The following is a 22,260-nucleotide window of genomic DNA, read 5'->3' on the forward strand; positions in this document are numbered from 1 at the left end:
CGGAGATGAGCTATCTTTGCAGCTACGTAACAAATCTTATAGAAGACAGGAGCAGGTGCTGGTATATATTGCCAAATGTTTATAACAATTTCACCACATGGATGTGTCTCTTCCAAGATAAGCCCCCTATCTGGGGCAGCCCCAAGAATAGCCCTATGACTGAAATATCTGTGTCATCCATCCTGCCCAGTCCGATGTCCCCTCTCCCCTGAAATCATCTGCATGCAGTCTGGGCCTTCCATGTTCTTCTTCCAAGCACGTGTGGACATCAAACTTCTTACCTCAAAACGTCCTGAAGAATGTAGCTGAGGACAGAGCAGGAGCTAGAAATGATAGCTGTCTGGAATAGCTACAGGACAACCCTTGACTTTTTTTAGTTCTTATTGTGTTTGAGCCGAAGTCTTGCATCTGGTTCTTCATTTGGAAGTTTTACCAGGTGCATTCATTTTCTATAGCTCCTGCGAAAAATTAAAACACGTTGAGTGGTTTCTAATGACACAAAAGTGTTATCTTACAGCCCTTTAGGCCACAAGTGGGTCACAGGTCTCACAGCTCTCACAAGATGTCTCCATAGCTGTATTCCCTTCTGGGGCCTCCAGGGGAGAATCTGTGTCCTTGCCTTTTCTAGCTTCCCACATACCTTCACACACAGCCCCTTACCTTTTACCTCCATCTTCAGCAATGTTGCACCTCTTGATTATTTTTCCATAGTCACATCTCCTCACTACATCTGGGAAAATTTTTTTTTTCATTTCAAGACCCATATGATTAGACTAGGCCCAGGTAGGTAATTCAGGAAGATCTCAAAGTTCTTAACCAAATCTGTATTTTTTTTCCATGTAAGGTAATATATTCACAGGTACGGGGATTAGAAATTAAGCATCTTTGGGGGCCATTATTCTAGTAATTATTCTAGAGGAAAATACTTTTTTTAAGTTTATTTTTATTTTATTTTTATTATCATTATTTTTGAGAGAGAGAGAGAGAGAGAGAGAGAGAGCAAGGGAGGGGTACAGAAAGAGAAAGGGAGAGAGAAAATCTCAAGCAGGCTCCACACTGTCAGTGCAGAGCCCAATGAGATGCTCTATCCCATGAACCATGAGACCATGACCTGAGCTGAAATCAAAAGTCAGACATTGAACTGACTGAGCTACCCAGGCACCAGAAAATACTTTTGTTTCTATCTGAAAACAAATTTTAGTTTACTTTATTTCCATAAAGTATCTCTATTTTAAGATTTACTTATGATACCATTAGCAAAATTAAACAGTAAGATTACAATTGGTTGTATTTATAATAAGCATCTCCTTTTACAGTTCAGTCAAGCTCTCAAGTTTTACTTTCCTTTGTAAGGGGTGATGCAAATGGCTATGGAACTTAAAATTGAGTTTGATGGGTCCATTTTAAGTTCTCTTAATTGCGATGATCCAATGATCTGCAAAGTTTGTGTATTAAAGACCACATTTCACAGGCACTTATGTACCAAAGATGTGAATCCAAATATCTACTGACAAAACCTCAGATAAATTGTGACCTCATCAGAGGTTTCCTTTCTAAAACTCCACTAGCTTCTCAATCTCAATTTTATTACTCTTCACAGCATGGTTCTCTATCAAAAATTATAGTTTGCTTATTTGATCATTGTCTTCCACACCCATGTTCCAAAATATATTAATTCCAACTACATACAAAATCCAGCAACCCTTTCAGACTCTGTACTTGTAATGGTGATTCCTTTCAATTACTCAGGAAATAAAAATTAAAATAAACAAATGTAACTGATAAACATCATAACTTTTTGAGAAAGGAGGGGCATGTGGGTGGCTCAGTCAGTTAAGTATCTGTTTTCAGCTCAGGTCATGATCTCATGGCTCATGAGTTTGAACCCCACATCGGGATCTGTGCTGAGAGCACAGAGCCTGGAGTCTGCTTTAGATTCTGTCTCCCTCGCTCTCTGCCCCTCCCCAACTCATGCTCTGTCTCTCAGTCTCTCAAAAATAAATAAACAGTAAAAAAATAAATAAATAAAAAATTAAAAAAAAAACTTTGAGAAAGGAATATTTTACTTTATTATAAAAACTTAATATGATTACATAGTTTCCAACTTGTTAATACAAATTTGTTTTTGAAAATATTCGAATTTGCTCCTTATATATATCTTTTTTAATTTAATTTTTGAGAGAAAGCACAAGTGGGGAAAGGGCAGAGGGAGAGGGAGAGAGAGAATATTAAGCAGATTCCACGCACAGTGCAGGGCCTGATGCAGGGCTCGATCTCACCACAGTGGGATCATGACCTGAGCTGAAATCAAGAGTTGGATGCTTAACTGACTGAGCCCCCCAGGCACTTACCCTTTATATTAATACCATATAATAAAGAGTGTATGACTAGTGAAACTATAACTAAAAAAGTGATCAATGTATGATTAGAAAGCATGTTTGATCATTTCTAAACCAGGTAATATCATGAAAAGACAAGAATAATTTCCCTACTTTGAAGTACATGTCTAGTTAGAGAAAATAACTTTCTGTTCTGTTTCCATTTAACATTGTTATTTCATATTATATTGAACCTAGTGTAGGAAGAAAGATGTTTCTCTGAAACAGAAAGATGAAAATATTTCCATGTCTATAAGTTGAGTGATATTTTATTGAAAATAGAATAACTGGGAAAATCAGTAAACCGTGACTGGTATTTAGCTTCTTCTTTGTCTTGAAATTCATTCCATATTGTTTTTTTAATTTTTTTTGTTTGATAATTTTCTTTTGTTTTTTTAAATTTATTTTGAAAGAGATGGATACTTTGGGAATGGGGGAGGGGAAGAGAGAGGGAGACAGAGAATCCCAAGCAGGCTCTGCACTGTCAGCATGGAGACTGATGTGGGGCTTGAACTCATGAAACCATGAGATCATGGCCTGAGCAGAAACCAAGAGTTGGATGCTTAACCAACTGAGCCACCCAGGTGCCCCAATATAGTTTTTTTTTCCTGTTTTTTTAAAGGAAAAATAGGGCTTAGGACTCTGCTGATGTTCACATCGACGGTACCATGCAAGCTGACAGAGATCAAGGACACAAGAACTTCTAAATAAGGACACAAGCCTTGTGAGAACTAAATTCTGTGGAAAAAAATGTTAATGAAGGTTACATCATAATCAAAGAGTTTCCATACTTGGTATAGTATAAAATTTCATGAAATTTAGAGAAACACAGAGACAATCATTCTACAAGACAGTTACCCAGTGTATTGGTTTTCATTTAACCCAAATTTCCTCTCTTCCCTCCAATTCTAGACCTTCCAAGTACCAAATGCAATATACAAAATATCAACACAGAGATTACCCACTTATAATTTCTATAAGAAATATCCAAAATTACCCACATAAACAAGAAGAAAAAAATGCAAGTCCAATAACAATATTTTAGATAAAAGATTAGCCACAGATAGAACCACATGTCCTCCAAGATAAGTAAACTGAAGGAAAAACACAGCAACAAAAGTCAATCTCCAATAGTTCCTTTTCAAATGCAGCAAAGAAAAATGGGAAACAGGAAATGTCAGACAGTGGAGAGATGAATAACATGTCTTGGATGCATTACAACAGGAATAAAATGAAATTGCAGACTAAAATGAGTCATTCTCTCAGGAATTCTCCAAGAAAAAAGTGTATTCTTAAAAACAAGGAGTGATAAAGTAATAGAATGCAATGAAAAGAGAATTTATGAGAGGAATTAAGGTGGGGATGCTATTGTACTGTTTGGAAATATGATCAAGAACAGCAGGGAGCAGAATTAAATCACCAAAACAAATCACAGAAATTGGGAACCTGTTTGAGGAAAACATCTCACCAATGTTTGAGGGGAAAAATACAAATTATTTAGAAGCATAAAACAAAATTATAATTTAGGAACATAACCAAAGGAAAATATAGAGATTGTTGGTGTACCTGATCAAGAGAATTGCTAACAACAAAAACAGCAAATCCAAATTTTATCAGCCTTTCCTGATTTGAATGACCATGAGTTTAAATGTCTCAGTCAGTTAAGCATCGGTCTTTGGCTCAGGACATGATCTCGCAGTCCATGAGTTCAAGCCCAGCATCAGGCCCTGTGCTAACAGCTCAGAGCCTGGAGCCTGCTTCTGATTCTGTGTCTCCTTCTCTCTGCCTCTTGCATTCTGTCTCTCTCTCAAAATAATAAATAAACATTAAAAAAAAAATTATTCCGAGAAAGGCAAAAAGGAAAGAGAAAAACTGTAGGTAGATGATAGATCAGATAGGCAGATGGATAGATAATAGATAGATAGATAAACTTGGTAAAGTTGCCAAACTTAAAGTTTAGAAAGAAACTTTAAAAATACAGAAACAAACAAACAAACAAACAAAATCCAGAGACCATTTCAGATGAATCTGGTCACCTAAAAAGCAACAAAACAAAACAGAAAAACAACAGCAAACAAAAAACACAAAGTCACACCATCCTTGTCTTTCTCCTTGGGAGTATTAGATGCAGAAGTCAAAGGAACAGGGTCTGTAGATTTCTGAAGAAGGAAAGATTGAGATGAATTCTATACTAAGATAAGTTATTATTCATGATTGAGCAAATAGAAACAAAATTTAAAGGGATTTAAGGAATACTGTGCCTTTGATTACTAAAAAGTCAATTGAAGAGTTAAGCCACCCAACAGAAAAGTACATCTCAATAATGGAAACATAAATGGCAAAGCAATTTAGAGAAGTCAGTGAATTTAGAAATGAAATCAATCTATAATTTTTTTAATGTTTCTTTTTGAGAGAGAGAGACAGAGTAGGAGGAGGGGATGGGCAGAGAGAGAGGGAGACACAGAATCCCAAAGCGGGCTCCAGGCTCTGAGCTGTCAGCCCAGAGTCCATCGTGGGGCTCAAACCATGAGATCATGACCTGAGCTGAAGCCGGAAGCTTAACTGGATAAGCCACCCAGGAGCCCCAGAAATATAATCAATTCTAAATAATTTATAATATTATGGCTTCAAAAAAGAAAAAAAAACAATAAAAAGAAGCATTTAATCTTTACAGACTAAAAGTAAAGATTAAGACTCTTCCCCCCACTCCAAGGAGAGAGAAAAAGATTGAGAGAAAATGATTTTCAAAGGGTTTGAGAAGAGGGGTAGGAAGAATATGGAATGTTTTCCTATTTTATTTAAGAATGTCAGTTGTTAATGTTTCCTTCGGGACATGCAAAGTTAAAAATATATGTAACTATTATTTATATATACCATCCCTTTTATTAGAAAGCAGAATTTATAGCTCTTAAATTGTAAAAGGCAAAAGTAATATTTAATAACAAGAGAAATACACAGAAAATATGCAGAAACATAAATGACGAATATGATAAACTTATCTTTTAAGAGAAAAAATCACTTTAGGAGAGGAAAAATAATTTTGACTTTATAGTCCACATCAAAAAACTAAAAGACCTTAAAAGTTAAAATTAAGAAAATAATCAACATGATTTAAGTAAATGAAAACCTTAAAACTCAGGCATCACAATATTTATGTCCGATACATTTTAGTTAAAATTAAAAAGTAAGAGTGAGCTTGCTTTAAAATGAGTATAGGAGCAAACTACAATGAAGTTGTGAGTGTTAATGGAACTGTATATTGATATATATAGATGTATGTAAAAATGTTTGAAACTCACAGAGCTTCTGATAGAAATATAATATGATGTTAGACATCTATAAAACAACTCAGGCCTTTATATATCAGAGTAATGTAGAATAAACCAGCATACAGAAATTCTGAAGAAAATAATCACTGTAATTTTATGAGCATATTAACTTTCTTCATCCTGCAAATATGAAATACATCTTCTTTTTGCCTGCTGAGGGATATTTTCAAAATCTCTTCACAATAAATTTCTGCTCATGGTTCTATATAAATGTATTTATTGAAATCTTGGTCTTCATATATTGAGAAATTTTAAATTTAACTATTTTAATTTTGCTATATTTTTTCCTCTGGAATTCCAATTCCTCTTACTTCAGGATTTGTATAGTTACAATCAGGAAATGTGGTTACAGAACTGACAGCCGAGATCACAACAGAAGAGATGCCAAAATGCTTTCCTCTTTATCTGAGTCGATAACACCTCTTTAATTAATTGTACCCACTAGATGTGCCTCCACTTTGAAATTCTTATGGTATCTGTTACCTAGTGGTACTCAAAAAACATCTGCTGGATGAATAAACAAACTAATATGTGTATGTACGCATGTGTGTTTGTCTTCCTAGCAAACACCATACCCTTCCCTTATGAAGTTTTGTTTTCCGGGTGGCATGGTCTCCAGATTTACAACTATTGGATGCAGGGGGGTGAGGGGGTAGGGAGTTAGTGCCTGGGATCTGTGTGCTAGACAGCTGAAGGCAATGTTAGTTGTGTAGTTACTTCACATGAGGCATCCTATACTAGACATGACCTGTGGTTTAATGAGGAAGGACTTAGTTTTGAGACATCCAACAGATGTTTGTCAGAGGAAGCAGATTATATAGACTGTTCATTGAGGCTTCCAGCAACAGTTGATAAACAGTCATCCTCTACTATGTTGACTTCTCTTTTTGTGCATGTCCAGTTTCTGCACAACTGTGAAGCTCTCCTGGTGGGTTGTCTCCTCGCTTTTCTTTCATGTCTACGAAGAAGAAGGAGATGCTGGCTTGAGTTGGGAATAACTAATACATTTTTTTAAAGATGAAAAATGATCCCACTGAGAGGTTATGATAATCTGAAAGGATCTTTATCAGGGCCACTCAGCATTATTGAACATAAGACAACTAAAATAGCCATTTTATACTTCAACATGAGCCTTGCTCCTCTGGAAGAGCACTTTGTCACAGTGTTGCTTCAATTTGGATTATTTGACTCCTTGGCCATCTTTCAAATGACTGCATGAAAGTAACAGAGAAGTTCAGAGTCTCTAAGGCCCACATCTTTCATGGGATCCTTCCTCAGTTCAATTCCTGTTTGCTTATTTTTAATCACCAATTGAATAGTCACTTCCTCCATTTGGAAGAAGCTAGTATGTACGAATGGCCCATTGACCAATTACCCAGGACATCCACCCAACAAAGTGGTTGTTTTTATAACCTTGCTTCTCAAGGTGTTCCTCTTCTTGCCTGAGTCTTTCCATAGTCCACCAAAACACTCTGAGCCTGCCAGCTCACACAGATCTCTAGTTCCTGGGCAGCTGAATTTGTCCAGAAAAAGTAAAGCCTTAACCATCTCCAAAATCTAAGGTATCTAACTAAGATATCTAACTAACTGTCTGTTCTGGGTGAGCTTTCACATTGTCAATTAGACTTATCAAATGACAGTGAGTATTGAAACTAAGATTTAAGGCTTGTTGCAACTTATTTTCAGAACTCATTCAGTAACTTCACTGTAGATCAATAGTGCTCAGATTCCTCTTGTGAAATATGTGTGGAAGAGATTAAGAGGTTATATATCTCAGTGAGATGCATGTTCTTACAGTGCAGGGGTCAGCATACTTCTTTTGTAGAGGGGCAGATAGTTGCTGTTTTAGGCTTTGGGGCCTTACGGTCTCCCTGGCAACTGCTCGAGCGTGTGTTGGATGCAAGAGTAGCCAGAGACAATATGAAAATGATTGGAAATGCCTATGTTCCAATAAAACTTTATGGATACTGAAGTTTGAATTTCAAATAATTTTCTTGTATTATGAAATACTCTTCTTCTGCATTTTTTTCAACCATTTGAAAATGTAAATGGCCATACATAAATGACCAGTGGGCGAGATTTGGCTGACAGGTTATAGTTTGCTGACATCTGTTATCTGTATAAACTTTGAAATATATTTTAGACAATTTTCAATCAATTATTTGATATTTTCTTTCTTTTTTCTCTTCTGGCCATAAGCAATAAACACTGATGGAAATAAATGGGAACTGACCACTCTGATCTGTCAACCCCAAGCTAGAAATCCACAAAGCTCCTTGGCTCATACTTTAAAAATCTGTTCCAGTTCTAATTCAGGTCCCCGACAACTTGGAAGTGATTTGCCTTCGTTCTTTATCCCTCCTGTCAAGGCAATGACTCTCTGCATGGTTTCTTAGCCACATTTGGAGAAGCTGCTAGTGTTCACTTATTCCACATCCCATAGAGGGGATAATTAACTAAGACCCAGAATAGAAAGCAAGTTTGACAGTGCTCGGCTTGGAACTATCGAGAAATGGAAGGTCTGCTTTTCTTTAAGCCAATTACCAAGGAGAAAGTAAAAAAAAATTAGATATTTTTTTTAACTAAACCATGCATCAAGTTTAAAAGGTAAAAAAATAAAAATAAAAAAATAAACAAATTCTAATTCAATGTTAGTGAAATCAAACACTTAAGCCTTGATTATTATATTTGTTTCATCTTGTATTTACCTCCACTTTTTAATGGTAATTCTTATCTTGCTATTTTGTTTAATGTTGGCGAATGTGATCTCTTGACTTATTATGGTTTAATCAGTTCACATACATTACTAGATCTCACTGCTTTCCCTCTCCTGCTTCTACCCAATACAGTTACATCATAATTTTTGGTCAAATTGATATTTAGCATATAAGATATTATGGCCATGAACATATCATTTACTTTGAGTTCAAGTAACTCACCATGCATACATTTACATTTTCGTTAGTCCTACAACTTTTTCATTTTCTCTGGAATCAATCACCTCTTATTTATGTTCACTTCTTCATGTACCTATTGTTAATTTTTCACACTGTTCCCTTCAAAGAGCCTCTCACTATAGTGTCCTAAACTAAAAACCCTCTCCATTATCCTGTTTACTATGTGCACTTTCTTCCCCCTCCTGTGAAATCTTTTGTTTTCTTGCTCAGCTCTGGACCAATTATGCATGCCAAGATGCCCCAGTTCTCTTGCTATTTCCTTTAATCTCCATTCTGAGGAGTCTCCTTATCATTTGCCTTTGTCAAATGCTCCCTTTTCAACATTACACATTTTCCTTTTCCTAGGTGTAAACACTGATTTTTGTGGAAGTCACCAACCTAACAAAGAGGTCACAGATATGAAATTTTTGGAGACTTGCTTATGTAAAAATGTCTTTATTCTACTTTCAAAATTGATGAATTATTTCATGTAGGTACATAACTCGAGATTGAAATTAATTGTGCCTCAAAATTTTGACACATTTGTTTATTTCCTTCTAGCTCCCATTGTTGCTGTTAGGATTCTTACATGCAAAAATTTTTGTGATCAACACCTTTTTCCCCCCTCATTGTTAAAGCTTTTCATCTCTCTCTCTCTTTCTCTCTTTCTCTCTTTCTCTGTCATCTCTCTCTGTCTCTATCTCTCTCTTTTAACAATTACATGCCATAAGGAGACATTTTGTTCATCTATATGCTGAGTATATATATTCATTCATTCAAGTTAATGCTGAGGATAATTTTTACCTTATTTCTGTGACAACTTTCAATTTTAACTTTTGAAATATTCTTTATAAAATTTCAGTCAGGTGTATGTTTGAATTCCTGTATTCTCAATTTCTTTATACTTTCTCTACTACTGTCCTCTGGTTGTTTTTTACTTAGAAGGGAATTTCTTTACCTGTTTACTTTTCTACCTTATATTGAAATTTTGATTTTTTAAAATTTATATTACTTTTAAATTCCTTAGTTCCTTTAATTTTCTGAGTTTCCCTTTTTATAGCATCTTATGTTTGATTCCCTTCTCAGAATATTACCTTTTAAGATAAATTTCCAACTCTTTTTACACTTGCTTATTTCATCTGAGTTTCTTTGCTTCTACTCATTTTATTTGCTGTCTTTAATGGTGGCTTCTGTCCTCAGAGGCCTATTGATCCTGGGACTCTTACACACATTTAGCATTGAAATAATAAAAGGTTATGGAAATGTCTACTTAACTGTAGGAAAATCATCTCTAAATGAAAGTTTCTTGCTTAAGTTCCTATAACCAAAACCTGATAGTGCTGAATGTTAGAATATGGAAGAAGTAAGCAAATGTTAGTTACATGTGAAATCTCAGAGACTGATTAATAGACTGTCTTATACCTACTTACATGTTACCATCTATAAAATGTGTGTTTTGCATTTTATTTAAAGAGATCATTTGTCCTTCACCTTATTGTTGGATATGTTGCACTAATTCCACATATGCCTTTATTGTGCTACTTTTTTGAATATTTTCAAGATGGAAAGTGGTAGACTTTTATACTTCCACTGGCAATGTGTTATTTTTTTTAATAAATCGGGAGAATATTTTCATTACTACATATGGTTAATGTCTATTTTTATAAATATTCACTGGTTTTATATTTTTGTTGTTTAAGCAGATGTAAAACTTCCTCGTATAGCTTTGACTTTAATAAAACTATTAGCCAAAGCAACAATAATAACATATAAAGTTTATTATGTTCTTTGCATACTTCTGGGTTTCTTATATGTATGAATATATTCAATCTTCACTTGAACCAAGAGTTATGTGCTATTGTTATTATTACCTGCATTTATAGATAGGGAAACAGAGAAAAAAGAGAAGAAAAGTAATTTACACAAGAACATACAACAAATAAGTTGAAGAACTCAGTTTTGAACTTAGGCTATTGGATTGATCACATTTTCATCACTAACATGTACAGGACTTTGAATAAGAAATAGCAGCCACAGCCTCCTTTGGTTTATACAGAAGGGTAAAATATCATTAAAAATGGTTAAATTTATATATAAATCTATGTTCCATTTAGTGCCATAAAGTGATAATTAATGAACATGTAGTACTCTATGATTTCCATCTTTCTCATTTATCCTTTAAAACAACACTTACCCTTCAATCTACCAATACGATATTTGCAGACTATAAAACCCTGAAATAAAATTTTATAGGAAAACATAAATGTCTCCATGAACTTTTAGGTTTATTCTAGGTGAGTGCAAGATGGTAGACACATGACAGTAAAAATAGCTGTCATTGTTAGTCAAATTGTTGTTTGTTTAATTTTTTTAAATGCTTATTAACTTTGAGACAGACAAGAGAGGGCGCACATGAGCAGGGAGGGGCAGAGAAAGAGAGTCCTAAGCAGGCTGTGCACTGTCAGCACAGAGCCTGACATGGGGCTTGATCTCATGAACCATGAGATCATGACCTGAGCCAAAATCATGGCTTGGCTGCTTAACCAGCTGAGCCACACAGGCACCCCTCAAATTTTTCTTTTCATCTAGAACTGAGCAGTGGACATCTTCCAAGCACCACAAGAAGGACACAAGAGAAGTCTCCACCACAAGCAATTAAGGTATGTGCTGCGATGCCCTCCCGAAAATATAAGTTGGGTCCTTCCTTCATGTCGACAGTCCATGGCAGTGATGTATTAAAGCACTATGTTCTGAGCCTGCCCTGGAGCAGGGATCTGGGGGTTCCAAAAACATACTCACAAAACTGGGACCATGGACATAATTTACAAGTCATTTCATAAAGATCTTCATTGTGCTCATCAACAGCACACTGTACCTGCACTGTACCTGCAGATAAAAGAGTCTCTCTGAACACTGCCTTTAGGTCATTAGAAAGGTATTACATTTGAGTAAGGTGAAACTTTAAACAAAGAGAGGTAAAATAAAATCCAAGAAAAAAATATGGTGAAAGGAAAAAGATAACCAAGATCGTTGACTTTCTGGATGACTAAGAGTAGCAAGAAAAGCTTTAGGTATTGAAGCCTGACTGGTGTGGCTGAGCAGATGGCTTTGTGCATGTGACTAGAGTTCTATGTGAGGAAAACCCGAGTCCAGAGATGCAAACAAACCCTCCTCCGTCTCTTAGCTCATGGAATAAAGGTGTTTATTGTTCGAAATAATCTATGAATTTACTCACTATTTTTGCTGGTGGAAATAAGATTAGAAGAGTAGGGCAGAGGACATTACAAAGCATTTCTAATTTTAAAACTATTTGGGGGCACCGGGTGGCTCAGTTGGTTAAGCATCTGACTGGCTCAGGTCATGATCTCACAGGTCTCTGGGTCCGAGTCCTACATCAGGCTCTGTGCTAACGGCTCAGAGCTTGGAGCCTGCTTCGGATTCTGTGTCTCCCTCTCTGTCTCTGCCCTTCCTCTGTTTGTGCTCTGTCTCTCTCAAAAATCACAACACATTAAAAAAACTTTTAAAAATAAAACTATTTTAGTTAGTTATACTCTGTGGCAACTATGTTAAACTAGATTTTGCATTTACTTTCTGAAGATAATTAATTTCATGTATAATTGCTTGGGGCATATTTCTTTTTACTGAAATTTCCCAGAATATGGAAAATATAGAGCAGTATTCATATTTACATAGTAAAATAATGAGCCTTTATAAAAATGTAGTAAAGTAATAAAAATATTTAATTATATCATTATTGGAAATGCTACATTAATCTCAAACCCTAATACCAAATAACCTTATTCACAAAAATCCATGCTTTATTTTTTCTAGGTTGATGTGGGATATTGTGTTATAATTTCTTCCTTTGTTTAGCAATCTGAGCTCTATGTGTTGGCTTTTGTTTCTTATAGGTTTATTCCAAACTATAATTACTAGCATACATTACTTAGCCTTTGAGAGCTTCACACATACCTAGTTGGCCAGGAAAAAAAGCAAATCCAATAAACAAACAAACATAATACCCTCTTATATGCAGAACAATTGAATAGAAACATTTCTCTGTGCCAGAGATAAGCTATCTACCAAAATCTTTTCTCCTCCCCATAATATAGAACTGTGCTTTGAAATCAATACTTAGACAAGACTATATTTTCCAGTTTCCTCACAGTTATGGGGTATTCATATGATTGGTTCTTACCAATAGAAAGTGAATGGAACTGATTTGGTATCTCCGAAGCCAGGCTTTTAAGAAGTCCATATGCCTCTTCTATGATCTCTTTCCTTATGCAATGACTGGCTCCAATTAAAATTGATATCCTATAGGATGGTTGAGCTATGAGACAGAAGGAGTTAGGATTCCTTCAAAACAACATAGAAGAGAGTGGTCCCATCAACATGACCAGTCGCCAAGAAATGTTTTATGAGAAAAATACTTTTTTTTAATTTATTTTGTTGAACCATTATATTTGGATTTAATTTTCACTACATTCTTCTTTATTCTCATGGATATGTCCTTTCTGCTACTGCTTACAAAGCCTCTTTAAATTTTCCTTAAAGACTATGCAACCATTCAGGGGCTTTTGTAACTTGGCCTACTTTCCAAGTGAACACACAAGCTTTGCAGGTATTTGAACTTGTGATAGGTTCCTGGGGTGGGGGGAGGATTCTTATAACTACTGGCACACGATGAAAATCTTTTCACTGGAATAGTAAGCATTACATTAATCACACACATGAATGTATAGTAATTTTGCCACTTCTTCAGGTAGAAATGTATTCCCTTGGATTTAGCAAATATTATTTGTTGTGCCCACGAACGTTCATGGCAGATTTGATGAGACCACACATCCTGCTTTCCTTTTTCAGATAGCAAAAGCTGTTTCATGGAACAAGTGTTTTAGATGAAAATGAATAGGTAGGAAATAAAACTATAATGTAAATCTAGACCATAGTTGGATAGTTGACAGCTGCATGACTGAGGAAAAAAATAGTCAATATTTTCTTGATGATAGATTGAAATGGGATTAAATACAGCTGGATTTGGTCTGATACTTATCAATGGTACACATTTCCCTCAGACTTAAGAGAAGTATCTGGATGAGTTTGAGGTATTAGACTACATTAATCATAAATTCTATTGATTTTCCTTAAATATGAATATTGGTAATTTTTATGTATATAAGCTAGCATTTCAGAAATAATGGATACACTGCTAAATACTGTTTGTAATAGGTTCAAGTTTGCTCATGTATAACTATGTGATTACCCCTCTGAGACCCCACTAAAACGATGAGCATAATTTATATTTCTTACAAGATTGAAAAAGACATGACCATGCCCCAGTGAGTTCATAAACTGTGATTTTGAAAAATATTGCAGTCACTCAGTTTCTTCTAGATATGCTATAATTATGCTCAGACATGTGTTTAATCAGGATGCTTTAAATACAATTTTTTACACAGACATTGTATATGTAGAATACTCCAGCAAACTATTAGCCATCCTTCCATGAATATTAATAAATAAATATAATTTACTAAATAAAACACATGCTCACATATTTTCCTCTGTTTTGTTTTCCAGGCAGAATTTTATATTCTTTTTTCTATTTTATTGTTCATGATAGTAATATTCCTGTGAGTTGGAATATAGATATGATTATATGAAGGACTTATTCTTAATTATCTGAAAACACAAGAAAAACATACTGTCAGCCTGTGAATGTTGTGAAAGCTAACAACGAGGACTATGTTGATATTCTTTGCTCTAAGGACAAAGACCAAGATATAGCTTGGCCCACAGAACCTGGATCATCTGATCTCCATCTACCTCCTAAGTGTCATTTAACATTATACTCTCTCTCTGCATTATACTCTCATGCTCTCTGCTCCACCTATTCTGACCTCTTTCAATTCCATCTTGAACACTCCAAGCTATTTTGCTTGCCTGAAATTTTCTCTCTGTACTCGTCCACTGTATCCAATCTTTGTTTAACTGAATCTTACTTTTTGTCAAACCTTAGTTCAATAGTGACTTCCTCAGGAAAGCCTACCCTAGCCTCCATACATAAATTATTTCAATCTAATATATGTTTTCTTATAAGCATGGCCCTCTGCTTCATATCTTTTATCCTATTGGAAATGTGTGTGTGTGTGTGTGTGTGTGTGTGTGTGTGTGTGTGTGTCAAATCCATTGAACATTATTCTTTTCTTTTAAGCTATAGTGGCTATGCCATTTGTTGGTCACTTTTATATTTTCATCACTCAAAAAATATGTTGCACATGGAGCTGAATAAATATTAGTTAAGTGAATGAATGAATAAATAAATGAGTGAGTAAAGTAGATTCTATTTATACCAGGATTAGTATCTAACAAAAAGAACATCAGACATGAATTGAGCCATTACAGTCTCTGTTTGATGATGTCTTTAAAAATGTTTCAACATATTATGAAATGAAAATCTATTTTCAGTTAGGCTTTGAGCAGAAAAGATGCTTCCTTGCAAACTCTTTTAAATTTCAATGGGAATTAACTTGAAAATAAGAAAAATGCAAACTCTGAGCATAAAATGTATAAAGACAAACTTCCAACATTTCTTAGACACTTTTTTTAAAAGTTTACTCTTATACCAACCTTCCTGAAGAACTATATATCCTGTGCAGGATATTACAAACACCAACAGACAAAATAAGAGAAGAAGATGAAGAGGAGGAGGAGGGGTGGGGGAAGTAGGAGGAGGAAGGAAGAGGAGGAGGAAGAGGGATGAGGCATAGAAGGAGGGAGGGAGACTTGGAGATTTTAACAGATGGAGAGTAAACATTTGGAAGAAGGAATGACACTTTGAAGAAGGGAATGGCCCTGAATAAGGTATCTGTTCACTTGATCATTCAGCCTAAGAGGCAAATAAAACTCTCACAGAAAAACTGCAGTAATTTTGCCTTGAAAAACCAGAGAATAGAATTTGGGACAAACAACTCTGCTTTAAAGTGATGGAGGAACCCTAAAAAGTTAACAAACAAGAGGGGAGAAATGGCAAATTATGTATATAATGTATGCTCATATCATTGTTTGACCCATGTACCACATGCACAGAGCACACTCTTAAGTGACATAACAGAGGTTAAAATCACTGTACTGAATTTTGAGTTTTTGTCCAGTAGACAAAGATTATTGTTTAAGTACAATCAAGTTAATTTTCAGCCAAAATAAAACCAATACATAAAAAAATCAATATTGTTTGGAGAAATATAACAAAATCCAGAGTCTCTAAAAATGTACCATTCAAAATGTCCAGGAATCATTTTAAAATTACCCAACATATGAAGAAGTAGCAAACATAATCATCCCTAAAATGGAAAGGCACAGCATACAGAGATTAACCACAGGTATTGGAATTCACAGATAAAAATTTTAAAGCAATCAAAACTCTGATTATCAATAAAAAGGAAAATATGCCTATAATAAATGAAAATATAGGAAGTTGCAGCAGAGATTGCTAAAATTAATAAAATAATACAAATACAAGTGAAAATTCTCAGACCAAAATAGTAAATATCTGAAATAAAACTTTCACTGATTGGATGTGGTAAATACCCTCAAAAGATCTCCATGCCGCAGTCTCATGCACATTTGAATGTGCTATTTCAAATGGCTATAGAAACCTTGCAATATGTGGTTAAGAGAACATACCTTGAAATGGAGAGATTATACTGGATTATCTGGTGGTATAATTATAATTGCAACGGTCCTTAAGTGGAAGAGGAAAGCAGAAAAGAAAGTCAGAGAGAAAGATGTTACAATGTAAGAGGTCAGAGAAAAACAGTGATTCTAATGATTCTATCCACTTTTGCTGGCTTTGAAGATTAAAGATGATCATTAGCCAAATAATGTAAGTGGCCTCTGGAAACTGAAAGAAGGAAGAGAAAACAGATTCTTCCTTAGAGACTCCAGAAAGGAATACAGCTGTGAAGGCACCTTGACTTTAATCAAATGAGATATTGTTAGACTCTCTAAACTACATACTCTAAGATAATTTGCATTCCTTTAATCACTAAGTGTGTAGTAATTTGTTGCAGAAGTGATGTAACCCTAGTAGAAAGGGCTAAATAGCTGAATAAAGGTGGAACATTAAGGTATCAATGAGCTAGACAAAAACGCAATTGGATATTGTCTTACATCTGTTAGAATGGTTATCATCAAGAAGAAAAGACCTAATAAGTGTTGTTGGTACAGTGTGGAGCAAAGGGAGCCCTTGTGGACTGTTGGTGAGAATGTAAATTGGTTCAACCACTATGGAACACAGTATGATGATTCCTAAAAAACAAAACAAAACAAAACAAAACAAAAAACTAGAACTACCATATGATCCAACAATCCCACTTCCAAGTATCTTTCCAAAGGAAATTAGAATAGGTTATTGAAAATATATCTGCACTCCCATGTTTACCTGAAGCATCATTCATACTAGCCCAATTGTGAAAAAAACCTAAATGTTCATCAATGAATAAATGAATAAAGAAGACATGGTAAGTATATATAAAATGGAGTATTATTGAGCTAAGAGAAAGATGGACATCTTGCCATTTACAACATGGATGGACCTTGAGGGCAGTAGGCTAAGTAAGAAAAGTTAGACAGACAAAGAGTAAATCCTGTGTGATCTCACATGTGGAATCTGAAGGAAAAAAAAGTTTGTAAAAACAGAGTAGAATGGCTACGGGGTGGGGGAATTGAGGAGATGTTTAAAAGTGTAAATTTGCAACTAGTAGATAAATAAAATCTGGAGAACTAATGCACAGAATAGTGATTATAGTCAATAATACTGTATTATAAACTACAAGGCTGCTAAAAGACTTAATTGTTCTCACCACAAAGAAGAGATTATAATTATGTGACCTGATAGAGATGTTAGCTAATACCATGATAGTAACCATATTGTAATATATAAATGTATCAAATCAACAGTTCGTGTACCTTAAACTTACACAATGTGTTATATCAGTTATAGCTCAATAAAATAGGAAGGGAAGAGGGGAGAAAAGAAAGAGAAAAAGGGAAAAAAAGAAAGTGAGGGAGAAAAGAAGAAAGGAAGGGAAAAGGAAGAAAGATTTTTCTTGATTTGACAGACTCAACTGCAATATAATGAAGAAACTTAGAAATCCTGCTTTCATAATCCTGTCTGTGATTTCTCATCCCTTATATATACATACTGAGTTTCCTAATATCATTGATCAATTTTGGATAATAAAGATGAGAGATTAATAATAATTTTCAAAGGAAGAGAACATTTTACTTATTTCTAACGCATGTACACACATACGCATACGTACATATGTGCATACACATACACAGGAAAGGCTTTATAAAAATGTTTCAAGATATCCACTGGTAAAATAAAAGGCATTATCAACTATAGAACTCTTACACAGGGACACGTGTGGGTGGCTCAGTCGGTTAAGTGTGCAATTTAGGCTCAGGTCATGATCTCACAGTTTGTGATTCAAGCCCTGCATAGGGCTCTGTGCTGACAGCTCAGAGCCTGGAGCCTGCCTCAGATTCTGTGTCTCTCTCTCTGCTCCTCCCCTGTTCACATTATGTTTCTCTATCTCTCTAAAAATAAACATTATTTAAAAAAAAAGAACTTTTACACAGATAACAGCAATAACAGAAGAAAAACGTGCTTCCACATGTTGATGATGATTGTGCTATGAACCAAATATGATTAACCTGATTCCACACACCTGATATACAAATGAACAAGAAGCAGAAAAAGAAAAAAACAGGGTAATTAAATAGGTTTGGCAAAGATAAACTTTTAAGAATCATATAAATAAGAAAATATAAATATGTATACTAAATTTAATTACTATAGGATGTTAGGTTCCATTAATATAATTACTGAGCTATTTAGTCCATGGTAAAAGACTTGGGTCAATCTTTGTGTAACATATCTACTTAATTCTTGATCCCTGATCAAATATATTAAGGAATGCTCAGAGGTCTTCCAAGTGGAGAAATCCCAAAACCATGTCCTACCTAAGCTCTTTAGAATACTGCTATCTCTAATCCTTGTTGATTTTAATAGGAAAACCTCTTCATAAATCTCATATTTGTGCTTTTCTCATAAACCTACAAAGATTTAAATGAGTTATAAATCCATTTCGAATACTAAGAAGCAGATTTGTTATTTATGCTAGGTTACTTAATCCCACTTCCACTAAATATCAGGGGGAAATCCAACTTGTTTTCCACTTTCTTTTAAAGAAACATGATAAAAAATGGTAATCTTCTACCAGAGTTCTGCAATTGTCAGAAACTTTGAATGTTTCAGGCATTCTCTCTATGTAAAAATAATGCATATTCTCCTAAATATTGACTAAAACAGCTACTTCATCCCAGACACATTGTAGATACTGGGAATACAGATTAACAATAAAGATAATATCCTGGTTTTATGGGGCTTTTATTCTGGCCAGAAGGCAGAGTCTAATAACCCCCCCCACACACACACACACACATGCACACACACACACACACACACACACACACAAGAAAATATTTTTGATTGTAGCAAGTGCGAGGAAAAAAATAAAACGGCCTATTATAATGGATAGTGAGGTGAAAGTGCCACTTGGGATTCAGTGGTCATAATATAATTATCTGAAATATTGATATTCTTATTGAAACCAATGATGTGAATATCTAGCAGAGTACATTTTAGGCGGAATAAAGTGTGAAGACTGTAAAGTACGCATGAATATGACATAACTTTGGCCAAAAAAGGGTGAAGTAAAAAGAAAGAGTGGGATGTGATAAAGTTGGGGAGGTAGGCAATTTTATGTAGGGACTAAAAGGCATGAGAAAGAGTTTCTATTTTTTCATGACTACAGTAGAAACCACTGACAAATGATATATTTTTTTCCAAAATGTTGTTTTACATTGTGTCTATTAGAGCACAGACAAACACAGAAATTGGAAGGATAAGGGACAGGTAATGGTATTTGTTGTAAGATATGCAAGAACTGATACCATCTTGAAGAAGGATTGTAACAATGAAGAAAGAGAGAAATAATTGAGTTTTGATTTTATTTTTCAGTTGGATCAAAAATTCTGTTTAATTTGGAAAAAACAACATTGTTAGAATTTCCATTCCTACTCAAAGCAATCCACAGACTTAACACAACCCATATAAAAAATCAACAGCATTTTTCACAAAACCAGAACAAATATATTAAGATTTATTTTGGAACCACAAAAGACCCCAAATAGTCAAAGCAATCTTGATAAAGAAGAATAAAGCTAGAGGTATCACAATCCCAGATTTCAAGATATACCACAAAGCTGTGGTAATCAAAACAGTATGGTACTGGCACAAAAATAGACACATAGATCAACGAATCAAATTAGAGACCCCCAAAATAAGCTCACTCTTATATGGTCAATAAATGTACAACAAAGGTGGCAAGAATATACAATAGACAGAAGAGTCTCTTCAGTAAATGGTGCTGGAAAAACGAAACAGCTACATGCAAAAGAATGAAGCTGGACCACTTTTTTTATACCATATACAAAAATTAAACTCCAAATGGACTAAAACTTAAATATGAGACCTGAAACCATAAAACTGCCAAAAAAACATAGGCAGTGATTTCTTTGACATTGGCCATAGAAACATTTTTCGAGATATGTCTCTTTATTCAAGGGAAACAAAAGCCAAAATAAACTATTGGGTGGGACCACATCAAAATAAAAAGCTTTTTGCACAGTGAAGGAAACCATCAACAAAATTAAAAGCCAACTTATTGAATGGAAAAGATGTTTGCAAATGATATATCTGATAAGAAGTTAATATCCAAAATATATAAGGAATTTATACAACACCACCAAAAAAATAAATAAATAGAATTAAAAATGAGCAGAAGATCTGAATAGACATTTTTCCAAATGAGACATACAGATAGATGGCAAACAGACACTTGAGAAGATTCTCAACATCACTAATCAGAGAGATACTAACCCAAACCACAATGATGTATCATCTAACACCTATCAGAATGTCTAGAATGAAAACGACAAGAAATAACAAGTGTTGGTAAGAATGTGAAGAAAAACAAACCCTCATGCACTGGTGGTAGTAATGTAAATGCAGCCACTGTGAAAACCAGTATGGAAGTTCCTCAAAAAATTAAAAATAAAATTACCACATGGTCCAGTAATTCCACTAATGGGTATTTACTCAAAGAAAATGAGAGCATAAATTCAAAGATATATGTACCCCTATATTTATAGCAGTATTATTTATAATAGCCAAGATATGGAAGCAACTCAAATGTCTGTCAATGGATAGATAAAAAAAGATGTGGTAACACACAAACACATATACATACGTACACATATATACATACATACGTACACATATATACATATACACATACATGCTTACACATGTATACATACGTACAATGGAATATTACTCAGCCATAAAAAAGAATGAGATTTTGCCATTTGCAACAACATAGATGGACCTAGGGGATTTAAAGCTAAGTGAAATAAGTTAGACACAGAAAAACAAATGCTTATTTGATTTCACTCATGTGTGGAAGTTAAGAAACAAATGGACAAAAAAATCAAAAAAGAGACAAACGCAGACTCTTGAATACAGAGAATAAATTGGTGGTTACCAGAGGGCAGGTGGGTGGGAGGATGGGTGAAACAGAGGGGATTAAGAATAAATTTATAGTGATGAGCAATGAATAATGTATAGGATTGTTAAATCATTATATTGTACACCAGAAACTAATGTAACACTGGATGTTAATTATACATCAATTTTTTAAAGTTAAAAAAAGAATTCTATTTGGGCCCTTCTAATATACTTTGTCAACAGTCCAGTTGAGCTATCAAAAAAGGAGTCAACTATATGAGTCTGAAACTCTAGGGAGATACAAAACTAACTCTATGAGAGTTAGCCAAACCAATAAAATGGTGGACTAGAACTGTATTATGGCAGCAAAAAACAAAACAAATCAAAACCAAAAGAGCACCCAAAATGAATTTATATGTGAGCTTTGTAAGTAGGAATCGTAACATTCAGTAAAAGCTATTATAACCCATTTTAGTCTTCATTCATCAGACAAGACAAAGCATTGTATTTATTTTTGATCACAACCTTTTAAAAATGATCAAGGCAGTAAACAATTAAAAATTATTTAAATGGAAATCACTGGACAGAATTGAGGATGCTTAGCTTAAAGAAATAGAACCACAGTGGTCACTATATCTGCTTTTTCATATTTAAAGTCCTGGATGGTTTAGGAATGATTTACTTGGTTTTGAATAAAGTGTTGAGATAGATTTACGAGGGACATATATTAAATACAAAGAAATATTTTCACCACACTTTTAGGAAGATTTATGTAAAGAAGAAATTATGCTAATCTGAAGTGTGTATGTCTGTATCCCTTGCACTATTTACCTGCCTACTCCTCCTCACTACTGTGGTTTGTTGACTCACTGATACTCTCAAACGTTAAGAATTTGGCATCTATCTCTAGTGATACATCCTGTATATAGGTTTATCTAATAGTTCTTCATTCAAACTGGGAACCATTGGAGTAT

General features: G+C 34.5%; 1 long non-coding RNA gene across 1 annotated transcript in view; it reads left to right on the forward strand.

Annotated features, from left to right (window-relative positions):
• LOC123380402 overlaps positions 1-11,308 on the forward strand; it is a 72,337-nt gene extending 61,029 nt beyond the window's left edge. Inside the window, exon 3 of the long non-coding RNA XR_006586110.1 lies at positions 11,233-11,308. This is a non-coding gene — a long non-coding RNA (uncharacterized LOC123380402). The remainder of the gene's footprint in view (positions 1-11,232) is intronic.
• Positions 11,309-22,260: the final 10,952 nt, after the last annotated feature.

This window comes from Felis catus, chromosome A1 (assembly GCF_018350175.1).
Source record: "Felis catus isolate Fca126 chromosome A1, F.catus_Fca126_mat1.0, whole genome shotgun sequence".
NCBI lineage: Eukaryota > Metazoa > Chordata > Mammalia > Carnivora > Felidae > Felis > Felis catus.